Source organism: Trachurus trachurus (assembly GCF_905171665.1).
Source record: "Trachurus trachurus genome assembly, chromosome: 8".
NCBI lineage: Eukaryota > Metazoa > Chordata > Actinopteri > Carangiformes > Carangidae > Trachurus > Trachurus trachurus.
Genome location: NC_139905.1, coordinates 23229598 through 23244803, shown reverse-complemented (window position 1 = coordinate 23244803; position 15206 = coordinate 23229598). Strand labels below are relative to the sequence as shown.

Here is a 15206-nt window from a genome sequence, read left to right as displayed (position 1 = left end):
TTATTCCGAAACCTAAAAAGGACTGCACCCGTTATTTTCGCGTACGTGTGCGCGTGTGACAAAAACGTTTAATTATCATCATGCAAAAAGACGCATTTTGTTACGTGTATTCACTATGCGTCGTGTTACCGCTGTGCAGCAGCCAACATGCGCATGAACGGGGGACCATTATAAGTCAATGAGGAAACTACATTACACCTTTTGACACGTATGGAATGGCACAGTGCATGTGTGTGTGTGTGTGTGTGTGTGTGTCCAACCAGGTTACTGGAGTCAAACTCTGTGACTCTAAAAGACAAACAGCTCGAGGTGAAGTTTCACATGTTTGTTTGACTTGACCTCATAAAAATAATTGAAAAAGAAATGTTGCTGTGTGACAGTGACTACAGATGATCAAAGATCTCACCTGTTCCTCTGTTTCAGCTGCTTTCTCCTCCAGCTGATCCACTGCAGGGGGAAGTGACAACAAGCAGATTGTAGGATCGAGCATGACAGAAATCATTTCTAGACAATCAATAATTCCAAATAACACAATTTATTTGTGGGTAGAATATGACTAATTGTTTATCAAGGTAAAAGATGTATCTATTAGGTAAAATATTAGATGTATGCACATCAGTGTCTAAAAACAATGAGGTCACCAGGAAAAAGGTTTTAGACACTAACAATTCTTCATGTAAAATATATTCAGAGGTGTATCTTCTCATCAAAACAGCACTGTCTTTTGGAAAATAACGTAATGCCAAAGTTAACAGCTGTTTATAAAATGGAATTGAAATAATTTAAACACAATAGTCTGCTACTTTTCAATACACTTTTAATTAAAACATCACCTTTCTCACTGGCTGCAGACTCCTCTGACTGTTCGTCATCACCAGGTTCATTTACTGGCTCACTCTAAGAAAACAAGAGATTTAATAGAGATTGAATGAGACCTTGGTCACTACAACTGTGGAGATGAAGAATGTGAAGATTGAAACAAACTTCTTACCTTTATCTTATTTTCATCTGTGTTCAGCTCCTTCTCTTTAGCTGCAGCACAATGTAAAAACAACGGATTGTACAAGATCAATATTGGTAAATGTTTATTTCCTGTGTAAAAATAATTCCTCTCTATACAGGTAAAACGTTGTCAGAAGTTTCTAAATCCCCCTTGTTTGATTTGGATGAATCATTGTAGAATCACTCTTTTCGTATTCATGGGTTTTGTGCTCCATCTTTTCTTCATGTTCTTTTTTCTCTCCACATGTCAGTCCACTGGAGCAGTGTGGATCATTTTCAGAGACCATCGCTTATATTTTTTCCATCAGTGCTATTCATTTACATCGCTCATATATATTTTTTTTTACACGTGTGGAATCTTTTTTCATCAAAACCTCTGAAGTCTTTCAGGTCTGTCAGCGCACTGGGACGTTTGTCATCTGACTCATGAGTCACGACTGTCATTAAATAATCAAGTGATTCTTTGCCAAACGTTTTCTCTAACCACTGAACTCCTGAACTGTATTGGCTGCTGAGCAGACCATTTGGTAACAGCAGGAGAAAGGCATGAATTCCCTGATATAAAGTGTCTTGTTGACCAAGCATGTTGATGATGGAGATGTGTCGACCACACAGATCATACAGACTGGATGAAAACTGCTCCTCATGTGTTTGTTCATTGTGGTCAAGTAACATGTTATTTGATCCGACCTCAATAGAATTTGTGTCACCAAATAACACAAGTGTGAGTTCAGGGATCACGGAAACACAAAGAAAAAAATCTCTATGTTATATCAGAGATAACAATGAAAATATTTTTGTTGAAAACTTATTTCAATGAAAAAAAACATAAAGTGATTCTCACGTTCTTTGAATGGTTCGGTCACAATAGTTAATAAATGAATTATCAAATTTCCATGTTACCTTTGTCATCCATTACAGATGATGTCACAGGTTTTATTTCAGGCTTCCCTCTTCCTCCTCCTGTGTCATCATGTTTCTCCTCCTCCATCTCATCACCTGCTCAAGTGAACAGACACAAGACAAAGCCATTCAGACAAATGTGGTATTTGGGGCGGGGTCATCCCTATGTTCCCTCAGCCCTATGTTCCCTCATTTCTAACTTTTGTCGTCACTGAAAATTAGGCCCTATTCCCACAGCCCTTTGGTCCCACCATTGGTTGGGTTTAGGCAATGAAGAAAAGAGTTGGTTAAGTTTAGTAAAAAGACCAGGTAGAGGCTAGACAGGCCAGATAGGTGAATTCTTTCGAATATTTGAAATGTTTTCTTGTGAATGAATGAATGAATGAATGAATGAATGAATGAATGAATGAATTATTTTTTTTATTTTCGTGTCATGCCACCACTCTGGCCCATCCCATATGGGATTACAAGACACATTCAATAACAAATACAAAAAAACCTGCCACACAGGTGTGACATGAATAAACAATTTAAGATTACTTTCAGTATTCAACTATCGCTCTTCGTCTCATTGCCCAAGCCTTTTCAAGAAATAAAGAAAATTAATATATTCAAATGAAAAAGATGTTTTAGCTTCTCAGCATCGTCTAACCACACAAATTTGTTATTTGGATTTACCTTACTAAACAATTTTTGTCTTATAGAGTCATAGAAAGGTCAGTATAACACAAAATGAATTTCATTCTCCACTTCTTGGATGTCACATAAATTACAAATTCTATCGTCTTCTCTGCCTGTCTCGATATGAAGACCAAGCTCTCTTTTCTTTTTAGACAAATGCACAGCTCCACTACTTCCTTAACTTACTGTAAGGCAGCTCCTTTATTTCCTGTCTTGGACAAACTGATTAACCCAGGTGTGTCTGACCATTGTGACTACTCAGACACACCTGGGTTAATCAGTTTGTCCAATAATGTAAGACAGGAAATAAAGGAGCTGCCTTAAATTAGTAGTAGTAGTGCTGTGCATAGAGCCCGTTATACAAAACATAGTTTTCTGGGCCAATTTCACAGTAGGTACGCAGTTTTGGTTTACCCCAAGTATCTAATGCCCATATATCTTTACTTTGTTGAAAAATAATTTCTTCCACTTTCTCTTGTTTCTCTAAAAAGTGCAAGTGAGAAATATTTTTTTTTGTGTTTTGTCAACAATGTTGTGTGTTGTAATGTGAAAGAGCTGTCTCATCAACTTCAAAAACAAACATTCACCTTTGTTTTGTCTCTTATTAGTATCATCATGATTCATGACCCTATCCTGTGTGCCCCCCCCCCCCCCCCCCCCCCGCCTCCCATTTCCTGTCTCTCTCTCAACGGTCCTGTCATTAAAGGCGAAAAAGCCCCCCCCCCCAAAAAAAAAAAAACAAAGAAGGTGAAGGTGAGGTAAAATAAACATCTCTCTGCATAGAAATAAATAATAAAACTTCTTAACCATAAAATGAGCTAAGTTAGTTAAAGATAAAAATGAAAAATATGTCTTTCTTTGAACGGTCAGTCTGTCAGTCTCTGCTATAAAACTGTACATTAAAGGGACAACGAGGAGTTTTGGAAAAGCGAAGCGTTTTCACACTACATTTGTGAGCCTTCGCGCGCACCGTACATTTCTTTGACCGGGCGCAAGACGGACTCATGTTTTCATTCATCAATAATTAAAGTCAGAGGTTCAAAGAGGTTCACATACCACCGTAGTTCCGACCATAAACGGCGATGCGGCTGCGTTATTCTCATGATTCGCAACGAAGGAAACGCTGGTCGGCTCGACCAGCACTTCCGCCACCACTAATAATAACAAAATAACGATAGAGACAGAACGATATATTTATCGAAAATGGGCCCATTAACAAGTGTGGGTAGCGGAGATTCATCCACATTAACGTGAGACTTTTTTATAACCGAATAGAAACTCCTCGTTGTCCCTTTAACTGATTTTTATATATCTATACACAATGTAGAAATGCTGATCAAACTCACCTTTGTTTTGTAATTTCTCAGCTCTGTGGTCTGTGTGGATGCATCTGTTTTATGTGAATCCGAATATTGATCAGTATATATAACTCTGGGTCAGTCCTTCACAAACCCCTCCCACCCTGCTCTGAACAAATCAGATGTGATGTGAGACATGAGGATCAGAGAAAGTGAAACTAACACAATAGGCACGTTTCCACTGCAGGAACTTCAGGGTAATTTTACGGGGCCAGCCCCGTTGGTGCAGGAACCTCCCCCACAGGGCCGCTTACAGGAACTTTTACAGGGCCGAACGGAGTCCCTGCCTGGGGGTAGGTACTCGGATCGGCCCTGAAGAAGTCCTGGAGGGGCTTGAGATTTACTCTGTGCTGATTGGTCAGACTCAAAGCAGGATCATGTGACGCTAAGAGGAAGCCCCGAAATAAGATGCATTTTTATAACCCAACGTTACTACAAATGGAAAAACGGCCGGAAAAAAGAGAGAATAACTCAGTAAAAGACGAGAGTAGCAGTAGGCTTGGTAAAAAAAAAAAAGAGTGGTAAATAAGCGATTGCGGGATTACGTGACGATCGAGACGGCATTTTTTTTTTTTTTAATAAAGTGTCTTTACTGACAGAAAAAAACAACAACAAGAGCAGTAAAAAAAAACAACCGCTGCACAACGACCACGCGATCAAAACTGTTGCACATCGCCATAAGAGCCCGGTGGGTCCTGTCTGCACTGGAGGCACGGCCACCAAGAGGGCCGAGTGAGAGGACGGTTCCTGTAGAAGTTACTCCCTCCCTTTACTGTACCAGGAACTCCTGCAGTGGAAACGCGGCTTATGGTTCATTTTATCCAGCTAGGTCATGTGTCAAGCTCATAGTCAATAGTGCCCTTAAAATACATTAGAACATGTTTAGCAGCCACTAAGTCCTCTGCTTTTGGATTTGCTAAAGTTTGAGAGAGTTTACACACAATCCAGCTAATATCTGGTCTTGTCATAGCATAGCATAAATCAGGCTGCCAACAATTTCCCGATATCCTCTGGGATCTACAAACTCACTGCTCTTTTCCTCCTCATTTTGATACCACCTTCCCTTGGTTCACTTGGGTTAGATCTGGGTTTACTATCTGACATTCCAAATCTTTCAAGCATTTTTAGTATGCATTGTTTTTGATTCATTGTATTTTTATCTTCAGGCCAAACTGTATGCCCAAGAAATATGAAGTTTTTCCAAGATCCTTCATGTTGAATTGTGATCTCATAGTGTTTTTGAAGCTGTTGAGTAGGTCACTATTGCTGGCCGCAATGATTAAATCATCACATCACAATGATTGTCTCATTTTCTATCTGTTTCTTGTACACACAGTGGTCAGAAAAGTTCCTCTCAAAGTTGTCTTGTTCTAGGTGGTCATTTAGAAGTTTGTACCAGTTCCTTCCAGATTGTTTCAGACCATAAAGGGATTTCTTTAACTTGTTTTTATCTTGTTTCTGATTTGTTTTCAAAACCCCCAGGTTGTTCTAAGTAGATCTCTTCCTCTATTGGAGCATGTAAGTATGTTGTTTTCACATCCATTTGATGTACAATGAGATCATTCTGAACAGCAATTTGCATAAGGGCTCGCACTGAACAAATGTTTGCTGTTGGAGCAAATGTTTTATTATAGTCTATTCCTTCTGTCTGGTTATAGCCTTTAGCAACATACCTAGCTTTGAAAACATTTCCCCTTTCTGTGTTTTCCTTTAAGGCATAGAACCATTTCCTCCTCCACTGTAGTCCTACCCTCAGGTAATGTAGTCAGTTCAAATGTTTCATTTTCTTTAGTGAGTCCATTTCTTCCTTCATGGCTTGTTGCCATGCTGGTGCCTCCGGCGACATCTGGGCTTATCTATAGGTTCGGGGAACTCCGCACACTGCCCTGAAACAATAATCAACGCTAGCAATCTTCATCTTTCATGTTTGGTATGTAATCCTTCTCTTCTTGGGTAGCGGGGGTTTTGGTCACAACTAGGCTCTGAACCTAAGCTGTTTTTGTTTTCATCGAGAACAACTTCCTCATCTGTAGTTTCATCATTTTGTACATTTTCATTCTTGTCTGTGTCATCATCATTATTGTTTAAGATCTGATTATCTTTGCTATCTTCTTTCTGTGGTAATTCAGAGTCACTCTTTTCAAGTTCTGACTTTCGGTCTCTGAAGCTGTTGGTTTCTGGTTCATATTCATCTGGTTGAGTTTGTTGATCAACACTGTTCATTTTGATGAATTTCTGTGTCTGTGTTTGGACACCTTTCTTGTTTGAGGGTCGTAAACAACCTCCATAAAATGTTGTTGTGGATTGAAAGTCTTGTCAAATCTTGTAAATTTACTTTCTTCTGTTATGATGTAGGATGTTGCTCCACAGTCCACCATCAGTCCATTTTCTTTGATGTTATCTGGGAGGAGCTCTTGATTAATCTTGAATACATAGGTTTGTTCTTCGTCATGACCTTCTTGTTTCTCTGCAGATTGTTTTGCATCATCTTTGTGCATATTTTTCTCCTGCATGTCTCATGGCTGTGTGTTGAGCTTTTGTGGAGCTGCACCACTTCACGGCTCCTTTTTGACGGCAGTCTCATGCAAAATGGCCATGTTTTCCACATCCATAGCACGTCACGGACGACACATCCACTTTCATTACATTGTCAGACTTTATCTTTGCTTCAAACTTCTCTGTTTCTTCATAGCTTCTTAGTTTTCTTTTGAACTCAGTAAAAGTCATCTCTTGACTGCTTTGTGTGTACAACGAATGGCTTATATGACTGGGATACCTTTCAAAATAGTCTGTCACAGTTTCTTCTGGTTCCTTTCTAAATGACATTAATTCTGTGTACAAGGCGATAATCCTGGGTTTACTTTGACTGGCGTAGTGGTTCCGTAATATTTGTAGTGCGTTTCTGACGTTGTCTGAGGCTTCTCTCATCACCAACGGCAGGCTGCAGTCTGTATTTGCTCTGCGTAGCATTCTGCATTGATCTCTGCGCCAATGTTATCGGTGTCGACAATCACGTCTTTCAGGCCTAGTATTCTCATGTGGCCGAGGAACTTTACCTCCCAAACTTCGTATTTGTCTTTGTCTCCGTCGAAAACTAGTCTCTGTTGCCATCCTCCTGTACTGCGCGCCTGGGCCCACCTGTTACATTTTCTGTTCCTTCTGCCATTTTAGGAGGGAAAAATCAACACTGTTGTATACTGATGTCAGAGGTCATTAACAGGAGACAATTGTGTGTATGTGTGAGTTCAACAGGCGGGGGCGCTATACTAAAACATTGCAGAGCAGTAGTTCGCAGTTCTGCCTAATACGGGAGGACAGACGGAGTATGATGCGGCGGTTGCGGCACTGAACGCCTACTGCGTACCACAAGTAAACACTGCCTTCGCCCGCCAATCCTTCTACCAGACAACGCAGAAACCGGGAGAAACGGTACAGCAGTTTGTAACCAGATTACACTGACAGCTGACTGAGGGAGATGCTTTGGTTGGGCTTAGGCAATGAAGAAAGGAGTTGGTTAAGTTTAGTAAAAAGACCAGGTAGAAGCTAGACAGGCTAGAAGCATAATGAATGTTATATGTCATTAATATGAAGTATTTGCTTGTTTTGCAGTTAATTATGCACATGATCCGTTTGACCCCAAAAAGGAAAAAAGCACAGCCTCCGGTTCCTTTCTGATTACGTCCGTCTGTCCGTTCGGAGTGTGTGGGGGGGGAATAGCGGGGTCTTTAGAAAAAATAGAAAACCCCACTATTACGATGAATGGAAGTCTATTTTCGGAAAGGCGGGGTGTAACGAGATGGGGCTGTCGGTGAAAAGAGAAGGCAACAACACCACACTGTTACGTGTTGTATGTTGGTCTCAGGCTTGGCTGAATGTAGCACTACGTTGGCTGTGGAACAATCCCGGTTTAAAAAATGAGAGCGTCAGGTATGCTGCTGAGCAACAGGTGTGCCGCACCCCGTCAGTTATGCAGCAGGAACAGTGGTACAGCGTCCTTCCGCATACCAGAGTTTGTTTGTTTTTGTTTTTTAAATGACTGGAGCACCAGTCGAGTTTCCTCTACTAGGCCTACAGCTGAACAGCTGACATGTGGTCAAGGCGTAGGGACCAGGGGTGGAAAGAGTACCAAAAAAATCTACTCAAGTAAAAGTACAGTTACCTTGATGAAATTTTACTCAAGTAAAAGTAAAAGTACTGGTGTAAAAATCTACTCAAGTAAAAGTAAAAAGTAGTTCATTTAAAATTTACTCAGAGTAAAAGTTACTTAGTTACTTTTTTTTTTTTTTTTTTTGGGGGGGGCTATAATGGCCAGAGATTGGCCTAACATTCTCCGTGCATGTCTCTGTGTTCCAAATTTGCCCCTTCTCCATCGATACACTGGTCTCCACCATCTTTTAGCTCCTGTGGCATTCTGACCTTCTGACACTGCAGTTGTCCAGAGCCAATCAGATGGACAGTTACAGTTACTGGCACTAAGGTTGTCATGATCATGATCATGATACTAACATTTTCAACTCAATATCGATATTAAGGAAAATATTCGATACTAAATACCATTTTCAATACGGATAAAAAAAGAAAAGAAAAATCTCTCTCTCCCTCTTTCACTCACACACCTGTTTTTTTTTACTGTCTTTCCTGTCTGCTCTCAAGGAGGAGGAGGAGGGGGGGGGGGTACTGTAGGTTCTCTCTCTCTTGCCTCTTTACTGTAACTGCTCTGAAGCAGTGGGCTGCTTGTCTGTTCCTTTGAGCATGGCCATGGATCTGACTGGGCTCCTACATTTAACTCAACAGACCGCCGCTCCGGCCTTCAGCCCCGGTGTGTCTGGCACGGTCACCGTAAACGTAGCCGAATAGATGGACATGCCTGATAACGTTGTCTTTAATCATTAATGTCAGCTTTTAACCGCTAGCTGTGGCTAATGGCTAATATTAAGACGACAACATAGCGACGAGCCCTGTTATGCACAAACTCACGTAGCGGTGAGGGGGGAGAGGTGTGTACCTGCCTGCTGCTGTGTGCGTCTGTGAAGGGAGAGAGAGAGAGAGAGAGAGAGAGAGAGAGAGAGGCGGCAGCAGCGCTTTTGACAACCCACACAGAGTTATATATTTTTTACTTTGTAACTTAAGCTATTTAAAATGTAACTAAGTACATTTCTTCCAACAATATGTACTCAAGTAAAAGTAAAAGTACTGATTTTAAAAATTACTCAAAAAAGTACAAGTACACAAAAAAGCTACTTAATTACAGTAACTTGAGTAAATGTAACTCGTTACTTTCCACCCCTGGTAGGGACACACAGCAGAGACCTAGCACAGTCTCATCGATGCATTTTATTATTTAGTGGAGCAGATAACAGAAGAATGAAATTTGATTTGGTTGTTCTCTGGGGCCTATTGAGGAAATCTGTCCGATTGGTATGGCAATTGGAAATGTGAAAATCCAAGATGGTGGCCATTTTTCAAGATGGCTGCCAAATTAGCGTCCCGAAGTTCCTTTTTTTCATAAATGTGTGTAGTTGACTAATTTAAATGACATTAGTGTACATTTGTCTTTAAGATACATTGTATTGTTTTTGTATATAGACACGATATTACTAATGGAAAAGGAGAAAAAAGATAAATATTTACTGGAAAAGTAACGAAAAAGGACACCACTGTGTAACTTCAAACTAAACACAACAGTTCCTCAAGCTGCTACTGGTCACGCAGCTGCAGAGTGCTGTGCGAGGAAGCCCTGATTTGAAGCACTTGCATTTCCGGTTGCAACATTTTTGTCAGTTGATGACAATGGGGGGTAATGTTGAACATACAGTGCTGTGAAAAAGTATTTGCCCCCTTTATGATTTCTTCCTTTTTTTTGACATTTGTCACACTTACTGTAAATGTTTAAGATAATCAAACAAATGTTAATGTTAGACAAAGATAACCCAAGTAAATATAAAATGCATTTTTAAAATTATGATTTCATTTATTAAAGGAAAAAAGCTATCCAAACCTACATAGTGATGTGAGTCCAAAACAAGTCCCAGACTGGTGCCTTGATCTTATTCCTGTTATTCATCTTGTCAAGCATAACTTCATATGAAGCTGTTTTAACCATAATGTTTATCCACTCTTTTAGTTCAGGGGGTTTAGGTGTTTTCCACAGTTTATACCTATTGCCCTGGCAGCCGTTGTAGTCCCTGCCATGATTACAGAGAATTCTCCATTTATTAAACATAAACTGGTCTTTCCTTTAGGATTTATTTTAGGCTACAAGCTTGTTTCTCAGCATATATTAATTATCACGACAACATAACAAAGCACTGACAAATAAGTGCTTTGTTATGTGAACATTGATATTGAACTCTAACACACTCATGACACACACAAGCCACACATGCTCTCCCTGTGTGATGGCCTGGGTAGTAGTAGACAGTCGGAGGACAGAGAGCTTTCAGGTTGAAGTTTATAATAATGAAATGCACCGATGAGACTGTGCTAGGTCTCTGCTGTACGTCTTGACCACATGTCAGCTGTTGAGCTGTAGGCCTAGTAGAGGAAAACTCGGCTCGTGCTCCAGTCATTAAAAAACAACAAAACAACAACTCTGGTATAGTGACTGGGCTAAAATGTATGCGGAAGAACGCTGTACCACTGTTCCTGCTGCATAACTGACGCAGTGCGGCACATCTGACACTCAGCAGCATACCTGACGCGGTGCGGTACACCTGTTGCTCAGCAGCATACCTGACGCTCTCATTTTTTTAACCGGGATAGTTCCACAGCCAACGTAGTGCTACATTCAGCCAAGCCTGAGACCAACATACAACACGTAACAGTGTGGTGTTGTTGCCTTCTCTTTTCACCGACAGCCCCATCCCCCCCTTGTTTGTGTGACAAATAACACTAGAGCATTTGATCATATTGCAATATAATTGCAAAAGCAATTAATCATTGAGCCCTTTGTGCAAGTGACACTTCACTAATCTTTTGTTTTAATGTTTACAGTTCTTTTTTTCTCACATCGTGCCCCCCTTTAAAAACTCTGGCGCCCCCCAGGGGAGGCGTGCCCCACAGTTTGAAAAACACTGTTTTACAAAATTAAATTGTTGGGCGCTACCCTGTATAAAATCACAAAATCCAACTCAACAGACTTGAAAATATAGGAATTGACACCAAGATCAATAAAATAAAATAAAATAAACACTTCACACAAAATTTCAGATGTCCAATCAGACAAATTTGATCAGAATCCTCTCGAGAACAAATACACTAAATTTCATGCTTGTATCAATATTTGCACAATTCCACTCAAATTTTGCTTTTATCTGCTCCACTATCTGTCTGTCCTGATTGAAATTGGTGTAAACTTCACTCTTGGCTCTTCCCAACTGCTATGTTGAATCTGCTTTAGAGAAATCTAACCTACCAAATCTAAAATCTAACCTACCAAAATCCCACTTATTTCGATATTTCCATTCAGGTTCACAACTTTGTTAAAGGGATACTTCACCTAAAATTGATAATTCACCAATTTTCTACTCACCGTCATGCCATGGAAGGGTGGAGGGTTTCAGAGTCATCAAAACGCTTTTGGAGGGCCGTTTGGCAACAGATTTTCATATAATGTTGGCAGATAGAGCTCACTTTTGAATCGTCCAAAAATACCTCCATACTGCTCGTTCGTACTGACCCTAAGTGTCCTGAAGCCGTGACATGAAAAAGATGTTCAGAAATTTTTTGTTTTTGTTTTTAGCCTTGTTGTAACATCTCGCAGCAAATCTCAAGCATCTCGCGCAGCCACTGGAAGCTACTAACAAGGCTAAAAACAGAGATCAATTACAGTAAGCAGAAAACTGATGAATTATCAATTTTGGGTGAAATATCCCAGTAAAGGATAAGTTAAACGATGATTCTTTCCCTAATTTTCCTCTTAATACTATTGATTCAATTTTGGACATTCCCATGAATCAGAAACCTTTATATCCAAATTTTATGCTATCAACTTACAGAGACTTCTCTTGATAAGATCAGAAACAATTGGGAAGAAGAACTTGGCAGAGCCATAGGGGCGCATGACGTCCGTCCGACTACCCATTTCTCCGACCATACATTTCTTTATTTTTGCGTCCATTAGTCCGAACTCCCATTTCTCCGACTTAAGTAGCCCTAACCCTTAACCTTACCCTAAACCTAACCTTAACACTTTAGAATGGGTAGTCGGAGAAATGAGCCGTCGGACTTATGGGCAGTCGGACTGATGTATGCTCCCCAAGCCATAGATGATGAAGACTGGGAGATTGCATTAAAGGCATACGCCTACATTTTTTTTTCGTCTCTTGCCTCACTCCCGAGTCCATGACAAGCAGATAGACACCATCCTTTCGACTGTGCGTGCAGTAAGGGAGATAGAGCCAGTATCGCCCGTAATTATCTTAGCTCAAATGCTGGAACTGTATCGGTAGTGCCTGCCTCCTACCCGAGCCGAAATCAGCAGTCAGAAGCTGATTTCATTTTAGCTCTAATCTCTGTAAATATACTATCACTTTATCGACATTTCAAACATTTTTTGGGCGAGAAAGTAGTCGTTTAGATCAGTAGTGTGTCGTTAATTTGTCTAAATACCAGCTGTTTACAATTTTGTTTGGACAAATTTGGCGCTACTCAAGCTAGCCGTTGTGACCAACGCACTTCCAGTTACTTTTGGTTACTTTCACAAAATAAAACACCTGTTGCCCTTTAAGAAAACCAGAATTTGTGCTTTTACTTTGAAAGAGGAAGCTAACCTACCCTCGATGTAGCTAGCTTGAACCAAAATAAACCGTCTTTGCTTCAACCCTCCGTTTTGACCTATCTCGTCCCGTTACAGGCATTTGACCGCTCAAGATGCCTTACCGGAGAGTTTTGTGAGATGAAGATCGGCCCACCGGTTTCCGTTTAGAGTTGCTGAAGAGTGACTCTGATGACTTTAGGTGGAGGCAGGCTAACATTACCTAGTACACGAATTCCAGCGTTTGAGCTAAGCTAATTATGGGCGATAAGGGCTCTCCCTTGTTTTTGTTTTTTTTAACATATCTTTATTATTTTTTCAATTTATACAGGAAAAGCATTGTACAAAAGCATAAAGGTGCCTTATACTACACAGAACGTGGTGAACAGACAAACAACCATAACAACAACAAAAACCCACACTGTGAAAGAAAGAAAAAATAAATTAAAATTACTTTTTACACTATTTACATTTGTTCATGAGTTAAAGGGATACGTAAGCAGATGAATATTCAGGTATTACAGTGTTACTATGGTGTTTGGTTGATTTCGCAACTTGGCTCCCTCTAGGAATGTCAGACCATAAGTCCATGGAGGCCCTTCTGTAGAGTCTGTGCACTCTCCATACCGATATAATCTAAAAATGGATTCCAAATTTTATAAAATAACAGAGGTTTGTCCTTAAGCCAGTAGGTCATTGCTTCCAGGGGAATACGTTCCCTGCTTACTTACTTACTTAGGCCTTTGTGTTCCTTTCGGAACATAGGCCATTGATGAATTGTTTCCACCCTCGTCTGTCCTGGGCCTTTCTCTGCAGCTGTTTCCACGTCAGTCCCTGCATCCTAAGCTCCTGTTCTGTGCTCCTTCTCCAGGTGTTTTTTGGTCTTCCTCTGCCTCGTTTGCCTTGTGGGTTCCATGTCATTGCCTGTTTGCTTATTGTTGTGTTGTTTCTTCTTAGTGTGTGACCTATCCAGTTCCATTTCCTCCTTTTCAGCTGTACCTCCACTGTATCTTGTTTGGTGCGTTCCCATAGGTTGATGTTACTGATTTTGTTTGGCCAGAAGATGCCGAGGATGCGTCTTAAGCAACGGTTTAGGAAAATCTGCAGTTTATTGACAATGTGAGTGGTGGTCTTCCAGGTTTCGGAACCATACAGCAATACTGTCTTAACGTTGGAGTTAAAGATTCTGAGTTTGGTCTTCAGGGAGATGTTTTTGTTTTTCCAGACTCTATTTAGAATGTTGAATGTTGTTCTAGCTTTCCCTATTCTTGCCTTCACGTCCTCCTCTGTCCCACCATCCACTGCAATTACACTTCCAAGGTAAGTGAATTTATCGACCTCTTCCAGGGCCTGGCCCGTGATGGTTATGGGATTTGTGTTTTTTGAGTTAATCCGCATGATTTTAGTTTTTGGTCCATTTATTTTGAGTCCGAGTTTAGCTGCAGTTATTTCCAGCAGCTGGGACTTTTCTTGCATCTGTTGGTGTGTATGTGAGAGAAGTGCAATATCATCCGCGAAGTCGAGGTCCTCAAGCTGGTCTGTCATACTCCACTGGATGCCTGTTTTTTTATTGTGGGTTGTTTGTTTCATGATCCAGTCTACGCATAGGAGGAAGAGGAAAGGGGAAACCAGGCAGCCTTGCTTCACGCCAGTGAGCACCTTGAATGTTTCTAGTGCGCAACCTTGGTGGAGCACTCGGCATTTCATGTCCTGGTACATGTTCTTGATGATGTTGATGTACTTCACGGGGATTCCATAGTGTGCCATGAGTTTCCATAGCAGCTCACGGTCTACACTGTCAAATGCCTTTTCAAAATCTATGAAATTGACGTAGACAGGTGTGTGCCATTCTATGGATTGCTCTATGATGATCCTGAGGGTAGCAATTTGGTCACTGCATGATCTTTCGTTCCTGAAACCGGCTTGGTTTTCTCTCAGCTCATCATCAACCCCCTTTCGAAGTCTCTCCAAGATAATGCGATTGAGTACTTTGCCTGGTGTTGATAGCAACATGATCCCTCTGTAGCTGTTGCAGTCCCTGAGGTCTCCCTTCTTAGGTAGGATAGCGATAAACCCGTCTTTCCAGTCTGGTGGTATGTTTCCTTCCTCCTCCCAGATATTCTTAATCAGTTGGTGTAGCATGGTGGTTGAGGTTTCAGTATCTGCCTGCAGAGCCTCTGCTGGGATGTCATCAGGCCCTGCTGCCTTGCCACGTCGCAGTGCCTTGATGGCTTTCTTAACCTCAGATCTTGTTGGGGGGGCACAGTTGATTTCCAGCATGTGTGCTGCTGGCGGGATTTCTGCCTCTTGGACTGGTGGTGGTCTGTTGAGAAGCTCCCTGAAGTGCTCTGTCCACCTCTGGTATTGCTCTATCTTGGTGGTCAGTAGTCGTCCCTGTTTGTCCCTAACTTGTGTATTTGTCTGTCTAAATTTTCCAGCTAGTTTTCTGGTGGTCATATAGAGTTCTTTGAGGTTATTTTTTCCTGCTGCTTCCTCTGCTTCTCGTG

The 15206-nt window shown here is 41.0% G+C and overlaps 1 protein-coding gene across 1 annotated transcript in view; it reads right to left on the bottom strand.

The window, feature by feature from the left end:
• The window catches only part of tefb (TEF transcription factor, PAR bZIP family member b), a 164724-nt gene that overhangs the window by 36014 nt on the left and 113504 nt on the right, over positions 1–15206 (bottom strand). The window lies entirely within an intron of this gene.